Genomic DNA, 23,639 nt, shown 5'->3' with positions numbered 1-23,639 from the left:
ATATATATATATATAATATATATATTATATATATATATATATCAAAACTGCTTTGAAGTTTTAACTGCTAAACTGAATATCTCAGAACACTCAGAGAATTTCTATTGCCTACATTTTTGGGGGTATAGATCACAGTTTCCTGTTTCTCTGTGCATCTCTCTCTCTTTTTTTTAAGTTGATATTTCAGATGATATATTGTAGCAAATCTGGATCCTGGATTCTAGTCCTCCCCCTGTAAAGGTTGTTGTTTTTCCTATATTTTTGTGGGTTTTTTTCTTTGTTTAGTAAATTGGCTAGAATAATCGGTGAAATCTGTCTTCTCTGCTATACAGTGTGCAGTCACTAATTTTCCTCCTCAGGTTAAAAAAAAAAACAAAAAACAAAAAACTTTGTTTTAATTTTAACGCTTAACCTCCTACTTGTTGCCCCTTGGTCTTTGCAGCTGAGTTGTCAGCCAGTGATTGAACAAAGGCTGTGCTTGAATACCTCAAGCCATTAAATCTTCTGCTGATAGATTAGGGTGTGGATAGGGAAACATATTCAGACTTCAGGCCATTTTCCAATGTGTTTTGGTTTTTACCTTCTATCAGGGCCCTTCGTGTCCTTTAGACTCATGTTCACAGCCTCAGAGTCAATGAAGAGTATATGGCTGACATGAGTGATTTCTAGGCTGTACAAGCTTGTGGCTATATGCTTGCCCAACCCTGCCCAAACCTCATGTTAGTAGAACCATTGGCTTCCCTCTGTAGCCCTTTGGAGTGTCATTTCTGCCAACAATACCAGCATCACTCACTGCTCTAGCTTAGGTGAGCCCCTTAAATCATGGCAGTGGAGCTGCTGGTCCTCGCAACGTGCCCTACCATGAAAGAACCTCCATATTGACTGAGTTGGTGGTGGGGTCAGAACCCAGAGATCCCCAGAATTCTTCACTAAAGTTCAGCACTTTCACAAGAATATATGCTGCTCCGGTTATTGTTTGCCTTTGCTCAGTTTTCACATAACTTATATGGTTGTGTTGTGTTTTTTTTCAATTTTGTTCAATGTTATAGTCTATTTTTTGGTGGACGGAGCATGTCCAAGTTCCTTTCTTTGCTCTAGTAGAAGTTGCTGGGTTTTATTTAGTACTGTTCTCAGACTTTTATATTTGTAACTTTGGGTGAGGTTTCTTCAGCGTCCACATGATATTTGTTATCACAGCTCTCTAAATTTGTAAGTGAACTTTTAGTCCCTGTGGCCCCGCAAAAAGCACTGCCCCCAGTTTCTGACAGTTGCCGTGATCTCACCTCAGAGCCTTACAACACTTTGCTTCCAAGATGCTAGCTCTAACGGTGAGGTAAAATCAGAGGCTCATATTTGCTGAGTAGAATAAAGTTAATGGAAATCCCCAATCTAAGTTTCTCTTAAATTCACTGCTTGAACTCAGGACAAACATTCCATAGGCAGCTTTAGCTCTGAAACTGCCACGTGGACTGGATGCCTGGAACTGTACTGACAAATGTACGGTTCAAAGAATCTAAGAAAATGTGCATCGTGGTCCTTTAAGATTTGAAGGCTGCAATTCAAGGGCTGTTAAGACCTTCAGCTGGTGATAATTGGATTTGTAAGACAGTGCAACATGTGATAAAAACGCTCCTGTTGGATGGGATCCCAGTTTTCTTCTATCCTTCCTATTAATGTGATAAATGTTGCTGTCTCAGCTGATAGGACCATGTTGGATAATCAGATTGGAATCAAGTTTGAGTTCCTCAGGCTGGCTCCATGTGAAGCTTGTGGGAAGACTTGAAAAAAAAATACTGTAGAGAATAAAAAAGGGGCCTGGGTTTGCAGAGGGAACATTTTACTTTCATTACAAGGCTCCGTGGTGCAGGGAAGACTCATGAGCCATAGACTCTAGCCATGTGCTATAACCTCTGCGTGCCATGTCTCATGGGAAGCTGTGGGAAAGGATCCCTAGTGGTACTGGGCACCTGCCATAGTGGAGGCTGGGGAGAAAACATAGCATCTCTTGACGTGGGTGTTGGGCCAGGGAGGAGCCAAAATAATGTTGGAAAATTAAACCTCTTTTAATTAAAGCTGATGGCAAACAAACCCGAGTAATATGGCACTACAGCTGGGGAACATAAGTATGATTTGAAACTGAACAGCTGTGAAATTAGGCCCTCTGGTTACAGCTGGGCATGCGAGAGGGACAGAAGCCCTGGCAAAGGTGTTGCCCCCGCCTGGAGGACTGACTAAGCTAGGGACAGACAACCCTATGTGGCTTGCTGTCCTAATTGTTTTTGAAACAGTACACCCCACCCAGAAATCCAGTCTCTGGGTTTCTGGATTCCCAGGGTCCACTCACAGGAGCACCCCTCTGCCCCATAGGTTTGTTTAGGATTTTTCCTGTTGAGAACAACATCAGTGTGGGTGCTGGAATTAAAGAGGAAAGACTCTAGGCAGGGAGGAGAATAGAATTTGTTTTGTGATCTAAAAAAGTTTTTATCTGTTCATATTCCCAAAGACCTCCAGGCTGCGCCCTTCCCTACCAGTATGTGCATAGGTCAGTTCCTGCCATTCCGTTTCTTACCACTGAGTCTTGAGAGCCCTGTGTAGTTCAAGCCCAGAGCTGTGCTTGTCCTTTTTACATTTATGCCTCACCAGTAGCTGACTATGCAGCTGGAGTCTGTCTGTACTCACACTGGGATGGGTATATTCTGAGCATTCTATGAAGTTGTCAACTTCTGACTCAGTCACGTGCTTAAACTCTGAGGCATGTGGCTATCACTTCCTTTTAAATATTTTCCTTAGGCCTCTTTCTCACTTGTTGGTTGAATTTAATTGATGTTTTAGGAAGGTTAGGAGCAACCCCCAACCATGTACAGGGACCATGATGTGGGCGGGTTTCAGGATGGGCTAGACTGTGCTGCAGAAATAAATAAGCCCTGAGATCTTCCAGGCCAAATACAATCCTGTTAGTTCTTCTGCCCTTTACTGCCTGGAGTGTGTTGCAGCTAACCAAGGACTCCCGGATCTGACTTCTTCCCCTTGTGAGGTGCTGCCATCTTGGAAATCGCATGGCCTGCACACCTCAGGTGAAAGAACGGGAGGCTGGACTGAGCAGTGGGAGAGCATGGGAGATGGACCAGGACGTTGAATGTCCAGGCTCAGAGTGACAGTTCTCTTCCTGCTCCATTGTATAGTGGTCATTCACGTGCTCTCAGGTTCCATATAACAGAAACTGGAAAATGGAGCCTTCCTGTGTGGCCAGAATTTGGTCTGTCCATATTAACTATAACTGCTAATATGTCTGCCTAGTTATCAAAGTCTTAGTGCCTGAGTTTGAAGGCATCTTTGAAGCAATTTAATTTCTGTCTGCATTGAAAATACCTTAGATCAGTGCTTCTGAAAGTGTGGTCCTGGGACAAGGGTGGTGGTCAGCATCACGTGGGAGGGTGTTAGAAATGCAAATTCTTGGACCCCCTGTATCAGGAGTTGGGGAGTGGAGCCATGCAATCTGTGCTTTAATAAGCCCTCCAGGGAATTTTAATGCTTCTTGAACTTTAAGACTGCCTCAGACCCACAGTTCTCAACTCAACCATGGTCATTCATTGGGATCGCCTGGGGTGCTTGAAAAAGTACTGATCTCTGGGGCCACACCCAGGACACTCTGATTGAACTGCCCTGGGGTGTGGCCTGAGGCAATTATGGGAACCAGTGCCCTAGAAGGATTTTTGAGAAATACTTTTCCTCCCTGAAGTTTTCCATGAAAATAGATTCCATGTGGCTTCAGTGGCATTTCCTAACAACTCCTGGGCTATAGGAGTGAGGAAATTTCATGACTGTCCCACTTCGCTTTCCCCTTCAACTGGAAGCAACTAGCCGGCTTTGTAGAGAGTGTAGACAAAATAGAGATTTGGGAACTTAAAAATGGAGTCCTGATTCTGTCATAGACTCATCACGCGGCCTTGGGCAAGTCGATTAATTTCTCTTTGTCTTGCGTCTATAAAACGGGAGTAGTAACACTTGCCCACAGATGTTGCCAGCATTATCTAATTAATGAGCGGAGAATGTTTGGGAAATACAAAGTACTGTACAAATGCTAATCATTATGATGAATGCAGTGCATTTCGCAGATACAAAAGTGCTGTGTATATGCTCATAATTATTATAATTATTGCTAATACCAATAATATTGCTGCTAGTAATACATTTCCCCTGCCGTGGGAGCTCAGGATGTCCTTTGGGTTAACATTTTGCCCCGCATTGTCAGGAAGTCTTGAGAAGCAGCTGTTTAATGACCATCGCTCTGTACCTCCCCGCAAAGTGTCACTCATCAGGAGTGCAAATAGTCAAGTATGCAAACCGTCCTGGGGTCCACTTATGAAATGTCCCTGACTGTTGGGTCATCGCCAGATCATGTTGCAGAAGCTCTTCTTTAGGTTACGGAAGTGCCCAGAATATAGAGTTCAGCCATTCATTTTTGGTATTTTCATGAGAGGCATTTTTTCCCCCCTTCTGCTGGTCTTTTATCTACAGTGCTTTTGCCATCTGCTTTCATACGGCTGTAAATGTGCTGCTGAGAATCCTAGTGTGTGTTGGTGAGTATAACTAGCTTCCAGTGCTGGCAATTCACAGATATTACCAGCAGCAGTTGGTGTTGAGAACAGGGCAAATATTTTTGCTGTGGTTTCATTTTGTTCAGTTTTAGCTTGGATTTTTTTTTTTTATTTTTATTTTTTTTATTTTAATGTTTTTTTATTATGTTAGTCACCATACAGTTGATTTGGAGGAGGGGACATAAGAAAAGAGAATTGTGTCTCTTCATTTCTCAAGAAATAAATTGTACTAAGGATTACATGATTGCTTTGGGACAAGCAGATTGGAAAAAAAAAAGCGCAAATCAATAGATGATGTTTAGTTAGCAATTAAAAAACCATTGAATAAGTTTTTTCTGACTCCTAATTCCTGATCATAAAGACACGGAAGTCTAAATTGCTTCAACTTTATCCACACTATAGATTCCTGATTTATTAGTAGCAAATGGGAAAGAAGCTGACAAAATAAACTCATCCTATCCCAATTTAGAAAAAATACAGAGTTCCCAGATTGTGCCTACCATAGACCTCTATAGGCCTTCCGGTGATCACCATTTCAAAACCCTGATGGCGCTCTCCCTTCTTCCCTTGGTGAGGCCATCCATGAGAACTGAAATGTATTTGCTGAAAGGCTGGAACTGCATCAACTCGCTGGGTTTGTGCTGATCGCCTTATGCTGATCAGAAGCTCTGAGTGACAGAGATGTCTTAAATAAGTAAGAATGGGAAAACAAAATAATTAACACTTTATGTGGTTCCATGTCTCTGACCTACATCATTGCCCTTCTTTCTGAAGAACTTTCTAAAATTTCTTGTGAGACAAGCCTACTGACAACCAGTTCCCTCAGTTTTTGATTATTTGGGGAAGTATTTCTTTTTCACCGTCGAAGGAGAATTTTGCCGTATACAGTATTCTAGGTTAGTGGTTCTTTTCTCTCAACACATGACATTTTTTAACCTCCTCTCTTCTTGATGGCATGTTTTCTGAAGTCAGATGGGATTTTTTTTTCTTTTTTTATTTAAACCGGGCTATTTTAATGTTTTTCATGATAGAATAAATAGTTCTCTTGATGACTGCAAATACGTCAGGCTGTTTGGTGGTATTCAGAACTACCACAGTAATGGCGGTTTTCCTGACTGGTGTGTAGTCTCCAATAATTATAAGGAGTTCCTTGTCTAAAACTGCTGTCAGATCAGCAGAACTGCATCTAGGCCCCATCGCTTTTAGGATTATGGTAAACTGGGCATATTTTCCCCAAATAAGTTTACTTCCTCATGTCCCAAGTCTCAACTCACATTCACTTCAAGGACAGTACCTTTGGTAATAACACCCAAAGTTGTTAACTTTTTAAGGGACCTCCACACTGTTTTCCACAGTGGTGTACCAACTTGCATTCCCACCAACAATGTAAGAGGGATCCCCTTTCTCCACATCCTCTCCAACATTTGTTGTTTCCTGCCTTGTCAATTTTTGCCATTCTAACTAGCATAAGGTGGTATCTCAGTGTGGTTTTGATTTGAATTTCCCTGATGGCTAATGATTTTGAACATTTTTTTCATGTGTCTGTTAGCCATTTGTATGTCTTCATTGGAAAAGTGTCTGTTCATATCTTCTGCCCATTTTTTGATTTGATGTTTTGTTTCCCATGTATTGAGTTTGAGAAGTTCTTTGTAGATCTTGGATACTAATTTTTTATCTGTAATGTCATTTGCAAATATCTTCTCCCATTCCGTGGGCTGCCCCTTATAAAGTTAAAAATTGAGTTACCCTATGATCCAGCAATTGCACTACTGGGTATTTATCCCAGAGATACAGATGTAGTGAAGAGAAGGGCCATATGCACCCCAATGTTCATAGCAGCATTGTCCACAATAGCTAAATTGTGGAAGGAGCTGAGATGCCCTTCAACAGATGACTGGATTAAGAAGATGTGGTCCATATATACAATGGAATATTACTCAGCCATCAGAAAGAATGATTTCACAACATTTGCAGCAACATGGACGGGACTGGAGGAGATAATGCTAAGCAAAATAAGTCAAGCAGAGAAAGACAATTATCATATGGTTTCACTCATTTATGGAACATAAGAAGTAGGAAGATAGGAGAAGGAAGGGGGGGTAAACAGAAGGGGGAATGAAGCATGAAAGACTATGGACTCTAGGAAACTAACTGAGGGCTTTAGAGGGGAGGGGGGTGGGGGATTGGGATAATAAATAAATAAATAAATAAATAAAACACATATCTTAAAAAAAAATCCAAACCCCAAAATAAATGATAACAACTGTAAAAAAAATAAAAAATAAAAAATAAAATAAAATAGCCTTAATAATGGAAAAAAACCCCAAAAAACAAAAAACAAAAAAACCCCAAAATACCCAAAGTTGTATATAGTGGGGATGAGGGATTCTTTTTTTACACCAAGTATTGGCAGGCAAAAGGTGGCTTTCAGTTCAGGCTGTGTTACATGGGTCTTTTTGAAACATAAGCCCATTGGCTTAATGAATCTTTCATCTTTAGGTGGTTTTTGAGTAAATCCATCTCCAACAAAGCAGGCTTTTAGTAACCATCCTCTTCCATGCTTTCTTCTGTCTCTTTCCTGTTTGAATAACCTTTAATACTTCTGTTTCTCCCTTGGCACAAACTTTGGGTAAAGGGACTTCCCATTTTCCCGCTTTCTCTTTTCATTTTCGTTTAATCATACTGGAAAGTTCTTTAGCTCGGGACAGTCCCTTCCTGGCCCGTAGACACGCAGGCATTGCTCCTTGTGGATTCTTTCCATCAGTCTTTTGTTTGGTGCTTCTCTTTTCATACATCTTGATTGTCTTTTTTGTTTGTATTTTCTCAGCATGGCGCTGTTTATGGTAGAGCTTAGCTTTCAGACCTGTCAGCTTTTTTGTCTTCTTTGAACATTCGTGAGCCTTTTGACCTTCTTTCTTTCTCTTTTCCTCATGGTAATTCAAACCGTAGCCATACCGCTTCCGGTGTAACTCAATATATTCGTTTTGTGGCATGGTGACGGCCATGGAGCCACCAGCTACAGCTCTCGGGGCACAAAGAAGCTCTCAATTTTCTAGAAGGCAGATCTGATTCTTTCTCTTGCTCCTCTATATGTAAGGTGATACCCCACCCCTACCCCCACTAACTTCTTTCCAGATTTTCTCTTCGTCGTTGATTTTCTGCAGTTTCAATATGATGTGCTGAGGTGTAGTTTTTGGTCTTCTCTGGGCTCCCGTCTTGGTGTTCTCTGAACTTCTAGATCTGTGGTTTGGTGTCTGTCGTTAATTTTGGGAAAATCTCCATCATATATTCAAATATTCATATATTCAAATATTTCTCATGGTCTTTTTTCTTTCTTTTCCTTCTGGTATGCCCATTACGCGTATACCGCGCCTTTCATAGCCGCTCACAGTTCTTGGATATTATGTTCCTGTGGGGTTGATTTTTTCCTGTCATTTTCTTTTTCCATTTCAGTTTTGGAAATTTCTGTTGACATTTCTTTCAACTCACTGATTTTTCCTCAGCCATGTCCAGCCTAGCGATGAGCCCATCAATGGCATTCTGTTGTGGTGGTTTTGGGCTCTAGAATTTCCTTTTGATTCTTTCTTAGAGTTTCCGCCTTTCTGCTTACATTGCCCATCTGTTCTTATGAGAACATTGTCCCCTTTGCCTTCAGAGCCCTTAGAATTTTGGCCGTCTGAAGTTCACAGTCTGATTATTCCAACATCTCTGCCATATCTGAGTCTGGTTCTGATGCTCACCGTTTCTTCAACCCGTGTTTTATGTCTTTTTGTATGTGTTGTAATTTTTTGTTGAAAGCCATGCAGGATGTACAGGGTGAAAGGAACTGAGGTAAATTGGTATTTTTGTGTAAGGTTTTATATTTATCTGGCTACGGGTTCAACAGTGTTTATAGTTTGCTGTAGCTGCAGGTGTCAGAGGCTACGACTTCTGCTCTCGTTTTTTTTCTACCCGATTGTCTTTGGGTTTCCCTAGAGACTTCTTAAATATCATCTGAGATGAGTAATTCTTTCAGTATACAAAACCCTTTTGATATGGAGGTAATTAACATGTGGGAGGAAGAGAAGCATTCTCTAGTCCTATGATTAAATCTCAGTGTTTCAGCGAGCCTGTGTGCCTGGACTGGGGGCTTTACAGTTGCACCTGTTTTATTTTGCTTTCCCCCCTTAAGTTGAGGTAGGAAGGCTGTCACAGACTACAGTTGGGTATTTCCTATTCCCCAGACTCTGTTAAAATAATTTCTCTTGGGATCAGAAGAACAGAATGCTCTGGGTTTGTTTTAAAAAGGCTACCTTTACTTCCCCGCTACTGAACACAAGAGGATTTTTCTCCGATCATCACTGAGAGAATCTGGTAGAGCTCCTGGAGGGGATATTTACAACTGTGTGTGTGGGCCTGTGGAAGACTGGAGCCCCTTGGAGTTTGTAACTCTCTACAGTGTCCACCCTGTTCCTGTGGTCATTCCTGGGTCACGGTGCAAGTGCTCCTATCTCACTACTCATTTCCACAAAGGTGTTTGCTGCGGGCTTCTGCTCCTGTAAGTTGCGACTGTCTGTCTGTATGTGATTCACCCGTCTGTCTCTTCAGTGTTGGGGACAGCACTTTGCTCCGTGGCCTCAGTTCTCTGCTGGATCTAAGAAGAGTTGTTGATTTTCAGTTTGCTCAGCATTTTTCTTGTGGGATGAGAGTAATACTTCCCTCTCATGCCAGACTGGAAACTAGAAGTTCTGTTTAATCCAATAATTATCACTTAACAAATTCAGTCTGTGTAGTCCATCAGGCAGAAAAATAATCGTGTGGGCACTTAGTGTTGAAACGATGTGAAATGGAGTATACATTAACTTATAGCTACAACTATTGGTTACAAACTGCCTTTTTTTTAAGAGAAAAAGAAGAAAATCCTATCAGGGTGGGAGGAGGGGGGTCAGAGAAGAGGAGTGGGTATACAATCAATTCTGCCTATTATTCATGGGGAAAGAATAATCAGCAAATTCATTATAAATCCTTATGTTTATATAGGAAAGTCTTATTTATGAAGTACCAGCAGTGTTCCACATGAATGAATTTGTCATATAACTGAGCTATCATCCTTTAAATTGAACTTAAAACATTACAATCCTTTTTGATAGAGTTCTTTTTCTAAAATATATTATTGTTCTGTCTTATTGAGCAAAGCACAGAGAATATCATTTATCTTATTTTGTTACTTGGGTCATTATTGTAAACATCAGTCACAGAGCAACTCTGTTGTCATTCAGAGCAGCTCTCAAGGGCTCTGGAGGTGACTGGGGTCATTTGCACCTGACCACACTACCTGTCCTGCTTCCCGATGCTTCTCTTTACCTCCCCTTTTCACCAATTACTTTTAAAGCCCCCAGCTCATCTACTCGATCTAGAATAAAATTAAATATATTTTATTGATATAAAATCTGTCTATTTTTCTACTAAAATCATCTCACTCATTGCTTCCTGGTGCACACACAACAGTTGGAAAAACACTGCTCTATAGGACAGGGAGAATTGAAAATCAGCAGGGGAACTTGAATTTATGTTTATTTAATTACTAAGCAGATTATATGTACAAAAGTAAGTTAGAGGCTCTGGCCTATAGGCTAAAAAATAAATAAATGGATGAAATGTCAGCTATATTATGGAGTATTATGGAGAAATATAAACCATAGCATGGGGTAGGAGGGCTGGAGGGAGTCATAGAAAACGTTTTTGTTAAGATATTTTGAGTAGAGACCTGAAGGAAGTAAAAAAAAAAAAAAAAAAGAGTGAGAGAGAGAGAGATGAAACCGCTGGGCTAGTGTGGAGTAGGGAGGTAGAACTTCATGTACAAAGGCCCTGAGGCTGGAGTTCACGTTTGGGATCAGAAAAATAAGAGGCAAATATGACTTGGGCAAAGTGAGGGAGGGAGGGATAAGGAGATGAGAACTGAGAGGTTGTGGGAGGCTAGATAATTGAATTAGTCAGCTATTACCATGGAAGTGCCGCAGATATAACTCAGAGCACACGACAATAGCATTTCTCCCCTCACTTTTGAATTTGTGGTTTGGCTGTGTTGGCTGTAGACTGTAAATTGGGCCAGGCCTCTTCAACAGAGGTTCATCTGGGACCCAGGGTGAAGAATCAGAACCTATCTCCTACCCCCAAATCTGTTCTCCAGAGTACAAGAAGAAAAACTAATCACCCGTGCACTTTGCAAGACTCAAGCCTGCTCGCATCCTGTCTGCTAACATCCCCGAAGTCAAAGCAAGTAATAGGGCCAAGTCCAAAGTTGACAGGCGGGAAGATCCACCCTGCCCACAGTGGGAGAGGAAAAGAGTAAAGAACTATGCCCAGTAACTGAATCTCACACAATTAGGGAGGGTCCGTAGACCACTAAAAGTCTTTAACCTTTAGTCTTTATGTGAAGGGAAGTCACTAAAGAACACTGAGCCAGGGATTGACTTGTTTTTTCAATGAGTAACTCTGATAACATGGGGAGAATAGATGTAAGGGTCCAGCGGTTATCAGAATAGTGGAGAGACTGTTACCATGTTGCAGATGAGAGATGATGGCAGCTTTGGCCGTCAGGTGGAAGTGGGCATGGTTGGAATAGTCATTTTCTGAGTCTGTTTCACAGGTGAAGCCATCAGGACGGGCTGGTGGATTGAGTTTTGGGTGAGAGAGAGGGCTAGTGGTCAAGGACTCCAGGTCTTTTAGTTAGAGGACCTGGAACCACGTGCAGGAAGACTGGCCAGAGAACAAGTTTGAGAGTTGGGAGTGGAGAATCAGGTGATCTGTTTTGAACATGAAGATTTGAGATGTCCAGTAGGCTTTCAAGTAGAGATGCCAAGCTGGCAATTGCCTATATGAACCTAGGGCTTGGGAAAAAGGTCCAGGCTGGCGATGGGGTTAAATAAAAGTTTGGAATAGACTTAGACCTGTATTTATCTTGGATGTTGAAACTAATATTTCACGCAGAGTCAGACTCTGTTATATAATCTCTTGTGGGCGGGAGTCTAAATCCTCTCCTTATCTACTGGCTTTTCTCCCAAAACATAACACGCCCAAGCCCTCTGCTCCCTCTCCTGCTTTTTCTCTGTCCCTTTCTTTCATTCTTAATTGACATTTTTGAATAGTAATTTACTCCCTCATTTCTATTCATTCCTTAATCAGCTGGAATCTGTATTCTGTACTGCTACAGCTATTAAAAAATGGCTCTGACCTAAGCCTCCAAACTCTGCGCAAATCCAGAGTGCACTCTAGAGTGCTTCTTTCATTGCTGCATTCAAATTGTTGCGCCCCACCTCTCCCCTTCCTGAAACCCCACGCTCTGGCTTCTGCAGCGCTTCCTCCTCACCTGGTTTTCCTTGTGCTGCTCTGGCTGCCATGGCTTTGTCTCCTGTGCTCTCTTTCCCTCCTGTGCTTGCCCCTGTAACACGGGTTCTGCCCATGACCCAAGCTGTTAGCTTTCTCCATGGGAAACCTCATCTCTTTCCCGAATTTTCACTGTTGTTAATGTGTCGGGGCTACCCAAGTGGTCGTCTCTGACTCTGATGCCTTATTTGAATGTAATCAAATTATTTCCCTCTACATATAGCTTCCATCCAAGTCAATGTCCAGTAGGGACCTCAATCTCAGCATATCCAAAAGGAAACATCCTCTGGTGACTGGAGAGGTAGAAACCATCACTCTTCCTGTAAGCTCTAGTGACTCAGAGCTTCCTATAGATATCATACTCCCTTGTCCCCATGCCAACACCCATTCACCTCTGAACTGCCATGTGATGTTCCCACAGGAGTATGTCTTCTAAACCATCCTTTCCTCTGTTTTTATTTTTTATTTTTTTTAAAGATTTTATTTATTTATTTGACAGAGATAGAGACAGCCAGCGAGAGAGGGAACACAAGCAGGGGGAGTGGGAGAGGAAGAAGCAGGCTCATAGCGGAGGAGCCTGATGTGGGGCTTGATCCCAGAACACTGGGATCACGCCCTGAGTTGAAGGTAGACGCTTAACCGCTGTGCCACCCAGGCGCCCCTCCTCTGTTTTTAGTGACTCTGCTTTAAGACATCAGATTCAGGGGCGCCTGGGTGGCACAGTCATTAAGCATCTGCCTTTGGCTCAGGGCGTGATCCCAGTGTTCTGGGATCGAGCCCCACATCAGGCTCCTCCACTAGGAGCCTGCTTCTTCCTCTCCCACTCCCCCTGCTTGTGTTCCCTCTCTGCTGGCTGTCCCTGTCAAATAAATAAATAAAATCTTAAAAAAAAAAAAAGACATCTGATTCAAATAGCAAGTCCTCTGAAAAGGCTCCTCTGAGTTCATAACCAGGATACGGTGGTCCTTCTCGGGACCCCGCCAACACCCTATTCACATGCCTCATTAGATGTCATCATTACGTGCACATCTTTTTGTTCAGCTTTCAAAATCGGACTTCTCCAGGGAAGGAGGCTGTATTCATCAGTGTGCTTCAAGTACCGACATCAGTACTCAGCACTTGGTAGGATCTCAATAAACGTTTTTCAATTTAACAGAAATGACATTTGGATCAATGAATCCAACTAAAAATGAGCAAGGCCCGGGTATAGCCACGGACCCATAGTCTTCTAGACCTCATAGCTTCACCTGTGGGATTCGTAGTAACTTTGGTCTATTCACAAGCTTTTTCTTCGTGCCCACTATACACACATAATGAGAGTGTGCTTGTGACTGTAGGCAAAAGCACTAGGTGATTTACATGGATTCTGACATCTCCTCAGAAAGAGAAAGTAGCCCAATCATCCCCAGCTAGATGATGAGTGTGCCTCGTGTTATTTCCAGGCAATGCAAGGTTTTATTTTTGTCGTGCGCCAAATGGACTTGCTGTCAGGCAGTCAAACGTCTGGCAATCTGCCTCGCTGAAGAGATAACGTGAGTCGTGAATAGAACATTATTGTGTGATAATGATTTCTAGCAGCTATTGAAGATAAATTCCAATGCAAAGTAGAAAGCTTTCTTTCCAGGGGAGAAGATATCAATCCTGTGGCCACTGTAAATAAAATGAGAATCACAGGTGTAGAGAGAAGTCCCATCCGGTCATTGCCATCGAGTTCTGACTAAGAGAAGGACCTGCCTTCTGAAGCCAAATGAAAGACCAACTTGCCTATGAGCAGTTCGATGTTCCCCTGATGCTGTTACTTTCGTCTAGGGGTGTGTCATGGGAATGAGATGCAGCATGGGAGCACAGGTTCCGTCATCCTGTTGGGAATACAGTTCCTACATGTGAAATCAAACAAAGGCCTCTGTGGACCCGCCATGGTTTAGCCCAGTATAGTCCCTAGGATCTTGCTTGGTTCTTGGAGAGAAGCTGTTTCATGAGTCAGACATAGGTTAGGAGCCAAGATTACTGAATTGTTTTATAGACTTAATGGTTGGTTAAAACAGCGGTCTCTTTTTCTTTATCTACAGCTTGAGATTGAGGATGTGATTATTCTTCATTAGCTTTTGAAGAACTGATCATTAGAGCCTTTCTAGGTCATAGACTATTCAATCTAGGAAGGACCTTAAGGATCATCTCATTTAATCCTTTTATTTCTTCAACCAGGAAATGATGACCCATAGATGAGTAACATTACAAAGGACATAGTTAACTTGGCTATTTTATTTTATTTTATTTTATTTTATTTTATTTTATTTTATTATTTTTTTCTGGTGAAGCATTATCGGAACATATGACTCTTTTTAACCTTACTAGAATTCTGGTGATTGTAGAGGATGTTTTCTTTGGGATAGCACTAATTCACTCAAGAATGAGAAAATTTTCATGGAAACCTTTCAAATACTTAAGGGTCAGGAGGAGTGCTGACTCCCTCTGGCTTCGGAGGCTAGATGGTATATTGTTATATTTCTTCCCTGGATAAATGCACACTGTCTACCTGGTGCCTTAATCTCGCCCCGAGATCAGCTACCAGTAGGTGCTACATTTTGCATCTCCAAGATCTCTGGAGGGTCCCGAACCTGAAGGTCACTAACTTGAAGATCTATACCAGGTGGGTTTGTGCACCTCACACATCAGTGAAGAACATTTGCAGGGTAAATGTGGCTGGAGATCTGTGGCTGGAAGGTCAGCCAGTGAAAAGCTTGCTCAAGTGGTGATGGGACAATGGCAAGTGGGTTTACAATAAATCCAGATAAAACGCAGGAGGCCATTTTGATTACCCCTCAGCAATAGCTGTATAAGAACTCCCATCCTGTTGTTAATCTCTTGACACCAGTTGGGAATAGCAGTTAGAAGGTTGGGAGTTTAGGGGCAGGGGAACCAGGAGAGACTCACAGGCTCTTTGTCTCTCCTCATGATCTCAGAGATGTACCCCTACTGATCCTCAGTGGATTGTGTCCCATGTTTATTGCCAGCGGATGGGGGCCTTGATGAAGCCTTTTGTACATTCAGGTTTTAGCCTAGTTGCTAAGTCCCTGTGTTCACCAGAAGACGTTCCTACTACTGTGGACAGAGTATCTATCTTAATCTATCTCTCTATCTCTCTACCTATTTATCCCCAAGTTATAAACACTTATATAAAAACATTTCTGTTTTTCATTAAAGAAAAATATCTATTGTTGTTGTTAGTTTTGTGTTAATTTGCTTTTGGAGAACGGAGAGCACTGTGGATAGAGAGAAATTGGAAATGTCTCTTTCTAACAGACCTCAACGAACGTGATATTGCAGCTTTCTTATGTGTGCGTTTGAACCGGTTAGGAAGCCATATTTATGATTACACCATCCCAAAGTGAGTTCCTCTTTTCTGTATTTCCGCAGCTCTTACTGTCTGTACCAGTCATTTGGCAGTTAATTATATACTGCCTTGTGGCATTATAATTTAACTTCTTACATATTTATATTATTGTGTAAGTGGACTCAGATCCTTGAGGGAGAGAATTGAGTATTATGCTTCTTTGTTTCCTCTCTTACACCTAACAGAATGCTATGTGCACAGTCTGCTGTCAAACAATATTTCCTGAATAATCCACCACACGCAATTTCTTAATGCCTCTGCATAATGGTCCCAGAGAGAATGTTGCATAAAAAGAGACAATATTCTTCCTAGTATTAAAATATTTGGTGAAATGCTACAATAGCGATGTTTCAAAGGTCTGCAGATTAAATGGCTGGGGGAGTGCACATTAGCTGTCGGTGTGTGTGAGGCCACGCACATGTGGAACAATTTTGTGTGCATGTGTTGGGGAGTCTGTTCCTTTCATCTCTGATTTGGGGAACTTTAATCAATCCCTTTGATTAAGGATGGAGAACACTGGCCGCGTAATAGATGCCTTGCTATGGATGGCAAGGCAGTGATGCCTCAACTGGAAAATCATTAACTCCCAGATTTCAGCGTGTCTCTCTATCACCTATCAGCAGCGGCAAATCTGCTTTATCAGCCAAGAATTCCCTTATCTCTCAGTGACTGTGGGCCATGTGCTGCTGCTTTCTGTAGATGGGAGATAGAACTGCATCATTACCCGGAGGTGACAAGGATATAATTTACAGGCTCAATCAGTTCTAGTTACCATGTAATTACAGAGTTATTACATGGTCATTTGTTCCTGATGGACACCAGTGATCTCTTATCCTGTTCTACTGTGGTCTGTTTCTTGTCTTATGCAACCAACTATGTTTAGTCTCGTCTGCATGGAGTGTTAAATGGTGTAGTGGGGAGGAAGGACAGAAGCGATTTGGGATAAGATGTTGATTATGCTGAGATGCTATTTGTTCTTCTCAATTGGCCTGGTGATAATAACAGCATCCTGTGGCTTTCCTCCCCTAGGCTCCAAGTTCACATTTTCTCCACAAGGGAGGATGGGGACAATATTGTACTTGGCAGCATGGGGGAAATTGGGTGTAAGGAATATTCTGACCCATATCACCCAGCAATGAGATGGGAATATCAACCTTAAGACTATGGCCCTGCCTCTTGTAATTTGAAGCTCACGGTAATGCCGTGCCTATTGGATGAAGTGTTCCTTCTCATGATATAAAGCAGAGGAAGCATTTAAGTGTGTAATTCAGTATCATAGAGAAATCATGAGAAGTTTCAGTAACCTGCCCAGTGTCACCTGGTATGTCTGGAACTCAACTGACAAAGCTTGGTTCCTTCCATTCTAATACATTTAAATGGATTTCTCCCATTTGAAGGCAACATTCTTTTATTTTTTATTTTATTTTTTTTTAAGATTTTATTTATTTATTCGACAGAGATAGAGACAGCCAGCGAGAGAGGGAACACAAGCAGGGGGAGTGGGAGAGGAAGAAGCAGGCTCATAGCGGAGGAGCCCGATGTGGGGCTCGATCCCACAACACCGGGATCACACCCTGAGCCGAAGGCAGACACTTAACCGCTGTGCCACCCAGGTGCCCCTGAAGGCAACATTCTTTTACAACTGCAAGTACTAGATGGGGTGTGAAGAAATTTGAATATTACCACATTTTGCTTGAGTGGCTTATGATAAATTCTTTAACCCTGTATTTTTATTATTTATTAACCGATGTGTGTGATACCACTTCATTTTCTGAGTGTGTATAACATGTGTGGATTCCTAATTTGGGGGAAATTGGGCTGAAGGGGGTATTTCTGTCACCTTTCAAAAGTGTGATGGCTGTGCCATGATGTGGGCGGTATACTAGAGTCAGCCTCGTAATGCAGGCCATCTGGGTTCTGGTATCTGTTTTTCCACTAAACCGTGTGATTCCGAGTCTGCTACCCTGCCTGCCAAGGCCTCAGCTGGCTTTTCTGGATGATGGTCAGGTGGACCAGACAACCATGGAGGTCTTTTCCAGCTCTGACATTTGCCTGGGACTCCATGATCGGAGGTCGGCCCGAGGTGAGTCTGAGAGCAGTTGGCCTTGTTTGGGCGCAAGGTCACAGGACGATAATATTCAGTGTTGTTACCAGAAAAGCTTCTCCCCACATGGGAGCCAGAAAGGTTCTGACGTGCACGTCACATTTCAGTTGATGGAATGCTGGGCATCGTAAACACTCTCTCTCACTTCTCTCCACTTAAAACACCTTGCTGATTTAATTAAAATACTTTTTTTTCTTTTGAATGGCTTAAAAGCAGCCCTAATTATAATGTAACTGTTATGTAACTAATATGTGCAGGTAATATTGTGATTATATATAGACAGCCATATGCTACCATGCAGCCATTTCCATGCTGTTAAACTGCTCATGCGGATAACTCTATGTCCGTGCACAAAGTAATTGCACCAAACTAATTTGTGTTTGCAAACAGATCCCAAATTAACTATGTAAATAGGCAGATCTGCAAACAAAATATTATAATGTGCATGTGTGCACACGCACGGGGCGGAGCAGAAGCGATTTTCTACCTGCGTGAATGATGGTGTCAGGGAAGAACTGGAGCTAGCTTGTGGCATGTGTGGTCTGCTTGGATTCCAGGTTCCCTTGATTTCCTGTCCTGCAGTAGTAATTCTGAGTCACTCCCCTCAAATGTGGATGACTGAAGGCAATGTGAAATTGTTTTCATTACGTGTGAAGGGTTATTTTGATCCCTCTACCTTTCTTGACCTCGCCTACTATCCTCGTGCGTTCCCTTGGCCTACGACACTTCCAAGATGGCTGTCTCTAGCTCGGTGTTCAATATGGAGTGAAGATTTTCTCCCTGTGAGGAGAGGAGAGTTGGCTGTGTGTGTTGGCGACTGTTATTGCCCCGAGGACTGTGTGGTATTTTGAGTGAAACAGGGCTATTTGAATTCTGGCTCCACCTTGGGTCACCTCACTTTCCTGAGTCTTGGTTTTCTTAACTGTCAAAGGAAGGTGTGATATTAGGACTTGCCCCGTAGGGCTGTTTAAACAAGTGAGTGAGTGTATGTGTGTAGTGTTTAGCACAGGGCTGGCTTGTGATCAGGGTTCAGTCAGTGCTTGCTGCTGCTGTGGCCATGCTTGGTGCCACCATGGCCATCCCTGGCCACTCCAGCGCAACTTCCTGTGGGCCCTGTGAGCACAGTTGAGACTAATTTCAGGCAGGTTGCCAGCATGGGATATCGGCTCCAAAGGAAGCTCACCAAGTTAGTGAGGGTTCTCTAAGGAAACAGAACCAATAGGATATACAGAGATATATAAGATACAGTTTAGTCTAGGAAATGGCTCATGAGATTACAGAGGCTGGAGTATGCCAAGATATGCTAGCCACCAGCTGGAGAGCCAGGGAAGCTGGTGGTATAATTGAGACCAAGTCTGAAGGCCCGAGAACCAGGAGCTCCATGTCTGAGGGAAGGAGAAGAGGTTCAAGAAGAGAGAAAGGGATTTCAGCCCTTCTTCTGCCTTGGAATGGACGGTACCTGGCTGAGTGATGAGGAGGGATGCTCTTTCTTCAGCCTACCCATTCAAGTGCTGCTCTCTTCCAGAACCATCCTCACTGACACACCCAACAATGATACTTTGCCAGCTCTCTGGGCCCCCTTTAGCCCGGTCTAGGTGACACGTAAAATTCACCATCACACCCACTTTGACCAGGCAAGGTGGGCCCTAAAAGGAGGTCAAATGTGTATATCTTTTCTGTGTTCTCTGCACCCCCCTCCCCTCACTGCTCAGCGTCTCCTCCTCCGTGCAGCATGAGGGAGCTCCTCCATAGCCGCGCTCCACCCAGGCAGACCCTCCTGCCCTTCGCTTCTCTGACATGCTTCTTGTTTTCAAAACCTTACCCTCTTGAGGCCCATTGTCAAGACTTGCCCTGTCCCTGGGTGGTTATTTTGAGCAAGGGCCTTCGGAGGGACGGTACTGTCGCGATGCTGGTCTCCTTGCTCCCCGCGCTGGCTGCTGCCTCTGCCTGGGACACTCTTCCCACGGAGACCCCCCCTCCCCCAGGCTTCTGGCCCTCAGCTCTTTCAGGTCTTCACTCAAACCTCGCCTTCCCCAGCAGGCCCACCCCTGCCTATGGCAGAGCAGCCTGCCCTGACCCTCTCCACCCTGCTCCCTCACCCCGCCTCCTGGATCTCCCTTTTTGTTACCTGCCCTCGTCTTTCCTTTTTCATAGCTATCATCACCTTCTACTATTTTATGCCATTTTACCTATTTATTTTGTTTGCTGTCTGTTTCTCCCTGCTTGCTTATAAGCTCCTTGAAAGTGGGGTCTTTGTTTTGTTCATAAACGTTGGTCAAATTCTCAGTCTGTGCATGACTCTAGGAAGGTCCCTCCTAAGCTGTAATCACAGATTCCTGTCTATATTCCTCTATTTGTCATCCTTGAATCCAGGTGGACTGAAGTGAGAAGGACCTGAGGTCAGGGGATGTGGAGCAGAGAAGCCTTACCAGAGGCTGTCAGAGGAAATAAAACTGAGGGAGCACATAGAGCTATCAGCCATGTGGGCAGGGAGCCCCAAAGGGGGCCTGAACCAAAGGGAGCAGAGGCACACATCAGCTGCAGGGGCGTGGGGAGCAGAGCACAAGTCCGTGGCAGGAGTTGGGGGTGCAGAGGCATGCGTCAAGGTGGGAGTGGGGAGAGCAGAGGCACACATCAAGGCAGGGGTGAGGGGGGGCGGAGGCACACATCAGCAGTCAAAGAGGGGAGAAGCACCAGCCGTACAAATCAGTCATGCCCCCATGCTGTGCATGTGACCGAGTGAATCACTTGATCGGTCTGCAGCTTAGTTTTCTCATCTGGAAATGACAAACATATCTGCCATATTTACCTTATAGGGTTTTTTTGGTGAGGATCCGTTAAGGCAGCCACGAGACTGTAATCTCATAGATATGTCACGATTCCAATGTGAGGGGTTTCTTATTATTTCTGCATCTCAGTTTACCAGTCTGAGAAATGGGCGATTAAGTAGAATGGAGACTGAAGGACTGTCTGTCCCTATTATTACTTATGTATTACTTTCATGAGCTAGCCTATATAGGGCACAGAGGTGAGACGGACTAGTGTCACAGACCCGGGGCACACTAGACACTTCCAAAGACTCGACTCACAGGAAGGACTAACGGGAGTTACATGTACCAGGGAGCGGACCAGTTTGCGAGACGCTTTTTGGTAGAAGAGCTTTTGCCTTCCTTAGCACCCCTGGGGTCATTTCTTGTTTCATATTAACCTAAGATTAGCAATGCCCCCATGGCACAAAACATTGGGGATACTGATCAAAAATGAATAATTGGTCCTGGGGTCCTGGACATCACCCCTTTCTCTCTGAAACCTTTTTATATTGAGGTGGCTTGTCTATCCCCTCTCTCTCCAACCTGCAGTGCAGGGAGTAAGGAGTGGTTGGCAGTCCATTATAAATCTCTTTAGCCATTAAAATATGAGAACGAAGTGTCCTATATTCTCATCTTCCTCAGCCTGTTGCGGAATCTTTTCTTCTGCCAACAGGTGATCTCATTAACCTGTTCAGGTCTTGAGAGAAGGAAACAGATTTAACTTCAGATTTTGATTCAGAAATCAGCTCACCATTTGCCAGCTATATGCCCATAAGCATGTCACTGGAGCACCCAGTTTCCTTACTGGTATAGAAAGAGGTAATGGCTAGTCCCCTGGTTGTGGCCAAGACTAAGTTCATGTAAGTGGAAGTATGTGACACAATTCTTGGCATATAGTAGGCATCCCACAGTGTTAGTCTTTTTTTTTTTTTTTTTTAAGATTTTATTTATTTATTTGACAGAGATAGAGACAGCCAGCGAGAGAGGGAACACAAGCAGGGGGAGTGGGAGAGGAAGAAGCAGGCTCCCAGCGGAGGAGCCTGATGTGGGGCTCGATCCCACAACGCCGGGATCACGCCCTGAGCCGAAGGCAGACGCCTAACCACTGTGCCACCCAGGCGCCCCCCACAGTGTTAGTCTTGTCCTGCTGTTCATAAAATAAAGAAGCTGGAAGCTTCCATATCCAATATTGAAGAAGAAAAGGGGTTCATTTATTTAGATTGGAGGGGATTCATTTATTTAGTTACATGTATCTGGATTGGAGCCTTTCTTTGTTTAAAATGTACATTTCGGGGGACCTGGGTGGCTCCGTTGGTTAAGCATCTGCCTTTGGCTCAGGTCACGATCCCAGGACCTTGGGATCGAACCCCTTCTTGTGGGGCTCCCTGCTCAGCAGGGAGTCTGCTTCTCTCTCTCCCTCTGCCCCTCCCCCATGGTATTTCTCAAAAAAATAAATAAAATCTTGAAAAATAAAATGTACATTTCAGCCTACATCTTGTTTTTGCTCTTGTTTTTGTATGTGTGTGTTACGGTGTTTTTTTTTTTTTATTTGAGGAAATCATTTTTTGTTTTGTTGCTGTTTAATTTGCAAGGCAGGCAATGGAAGAGAAAGACATACAGAGTATCCAGGTATAGCTGAAGACGAGAATGTGGAAATGCAGGATAGTCACAAGACTCAGTCTAAAGTGCTGAAAGAAAAGGGCTTTAGTTCTTCAAATCTTCTCAAATGTATTCAGAATAACCTTAAGCATATTTAGACAGTCATACATTTTATTTTTGTCTCTGGGCATTAATGTGCTGACTTGTGGGATTATTAAACTATAATTCCCCAAGATATATTTCTGTCACTCAGTGGGTATGAATGTGCAATCATTAGCAAACCCAAGATTTAGGATTCTTGCTTCTCCGTGTTAAATGGGAGTAGAAAAAAGGAACATGACTGATATCGGAAGCTGGGCAAATACCCACCACTGTTCCTGAATCATTGGAAAATTCTGAGTTATAGTGGAAAGACTGGAATTTAGAGCCAGAAGACACGAGGACCCATTCTGACACTGCCATTTATCAGCAGTGTGACTTTAGGCAAGTCAGCAAACCACTTTGAGGCTTAGTTTCCTCATCTGTAAAATGAGGAGAATATGTGTCTTGTTGTCATGATCAGGTAAGTTGCATGTATTAGCAGATTGTTAAATTGTAAAACACTAACTACATTTATAATATTTGTTATTGGTTGCCCTGAGCTATTACTCCGTTTTCCAATTTGGGGAATGAGTACCAGGATCATAACCTAATTATTAGGTGTCTGCCTGTATCTACCATGTTTATTGTCATACAGTGTTTTAAATGCTGGTGATTGTCAGGTCACTCTCAATACCATCTCTCTCTTACACTTCAAATCGCAAGTTAGGTAAGCATCTACATGTTTGACTCTAGAACCAAAATGAAGAAATCATTTGGTGTCAGAATTTAGACGGGCTTCTTTCCTATATACCAGCAATGAACAAGTGGATACTATTTACATTAGTATCCCCCCAAATGAAATACTTGGGTATAAATCTGACAAAATATGTATAAGATCTTTATGAGGCAAACTACAAAATTCTGATGACCAACCGCCCCCCCACAAAAAAACTTAAATAAATGGAGATACATTCCATGTTCATGGATAGGAAGACACTATTGACAAGATGTCAGTCCTTCCCAACTTGATCTATAGATTCAGTACATTCCCAGTCAAAATCCCAGCAAGTTATTTTGTAGATATCAATGAAAAGATTCTAGAATTTATATGGAGAAGTAAAAGAATAGTGGATGCAATATCAAAAAAAAAAAAAAAAAGAACAAAGTTGAGGATTGACGCTACCTGACTTCAATACTTATTATAAAGCTACAGTCATCAAGACAGTGTGGTATTGACAAAAGACTGGAAAAATAGATCAATGGAAAGAGTAGGATTGGGGCGCCTGGGTGGCTCAGTCTTTAAGCATCTGCCTTTGGCTCAGGGCGTGATCCCGGCGTTCTGGGATCGAGCCCCACATCAGGCTTCTCCACTGGAAGCCTGCTTCTCCCTCTCCCACTCCCCCTGCTTGTGTTCCCTCTCTTGCTGGCTGTCTCTATCTCTGTCAAATAAATAAATACAATCTTTAAAAAAAAAAAGAGGATTTAGAGGTTATGTTTTACTTTGATCCTAGATGTTAAATAGCATGCCCCCTTTCCTTGTTTTGTTGGAAGGAGCCATGGCCTCTGCATTAGCTGAGGGGAACAGCTACATTTCTAACACAAATATGACCGCTGTAGCTGGAAATGCCCAAGAGAGATTTATACTTCCTACTGGTCAATCACTTCGCTACAGGGGCTCCAGATGTGTT

At 42.9% G+C, this 23,639-nt stretch overlaps 1 protein-coding gene and 1 pseudogene across 3 annotated transcripts in view; one reads left to right on the top strand and one right to left on the bottom strand.

Moving 5' to 3' along the window:
* Nucleotides 1-23,639, top strand: part of NTM (neurotrimin) — a 658,310-nt gene that overhangs the window by 366,644 nt on the left and 268,027 nt on the right. The gene's annotated exons all lie outside the window — the stretch shown is intronic.
* LOC103660680 lies at nucleotides 5,864-8,060 on the bottom strand (annotated as a pseudogene).

This window comes from Ursus maritimus, unplaced genomic scaffold (genome assembly GCF_017311325.1).
Source record: "Ursus maritimus isolate PB19 unplaced genomic scaffold, ASM1731132v1 scaffold_16, whole genome shotgun sequence".
Taxonomy (NCBI): Eukaryota; Metazoa; Chordata; class Mammalia; order Carnivora; family Ursidae; genus Ursus; species Ursus maritimus.
Note: the sequence above shows the minus strand (reverse complement) of the source record. Positions and strands in the feature narration are given on the sequence as shown.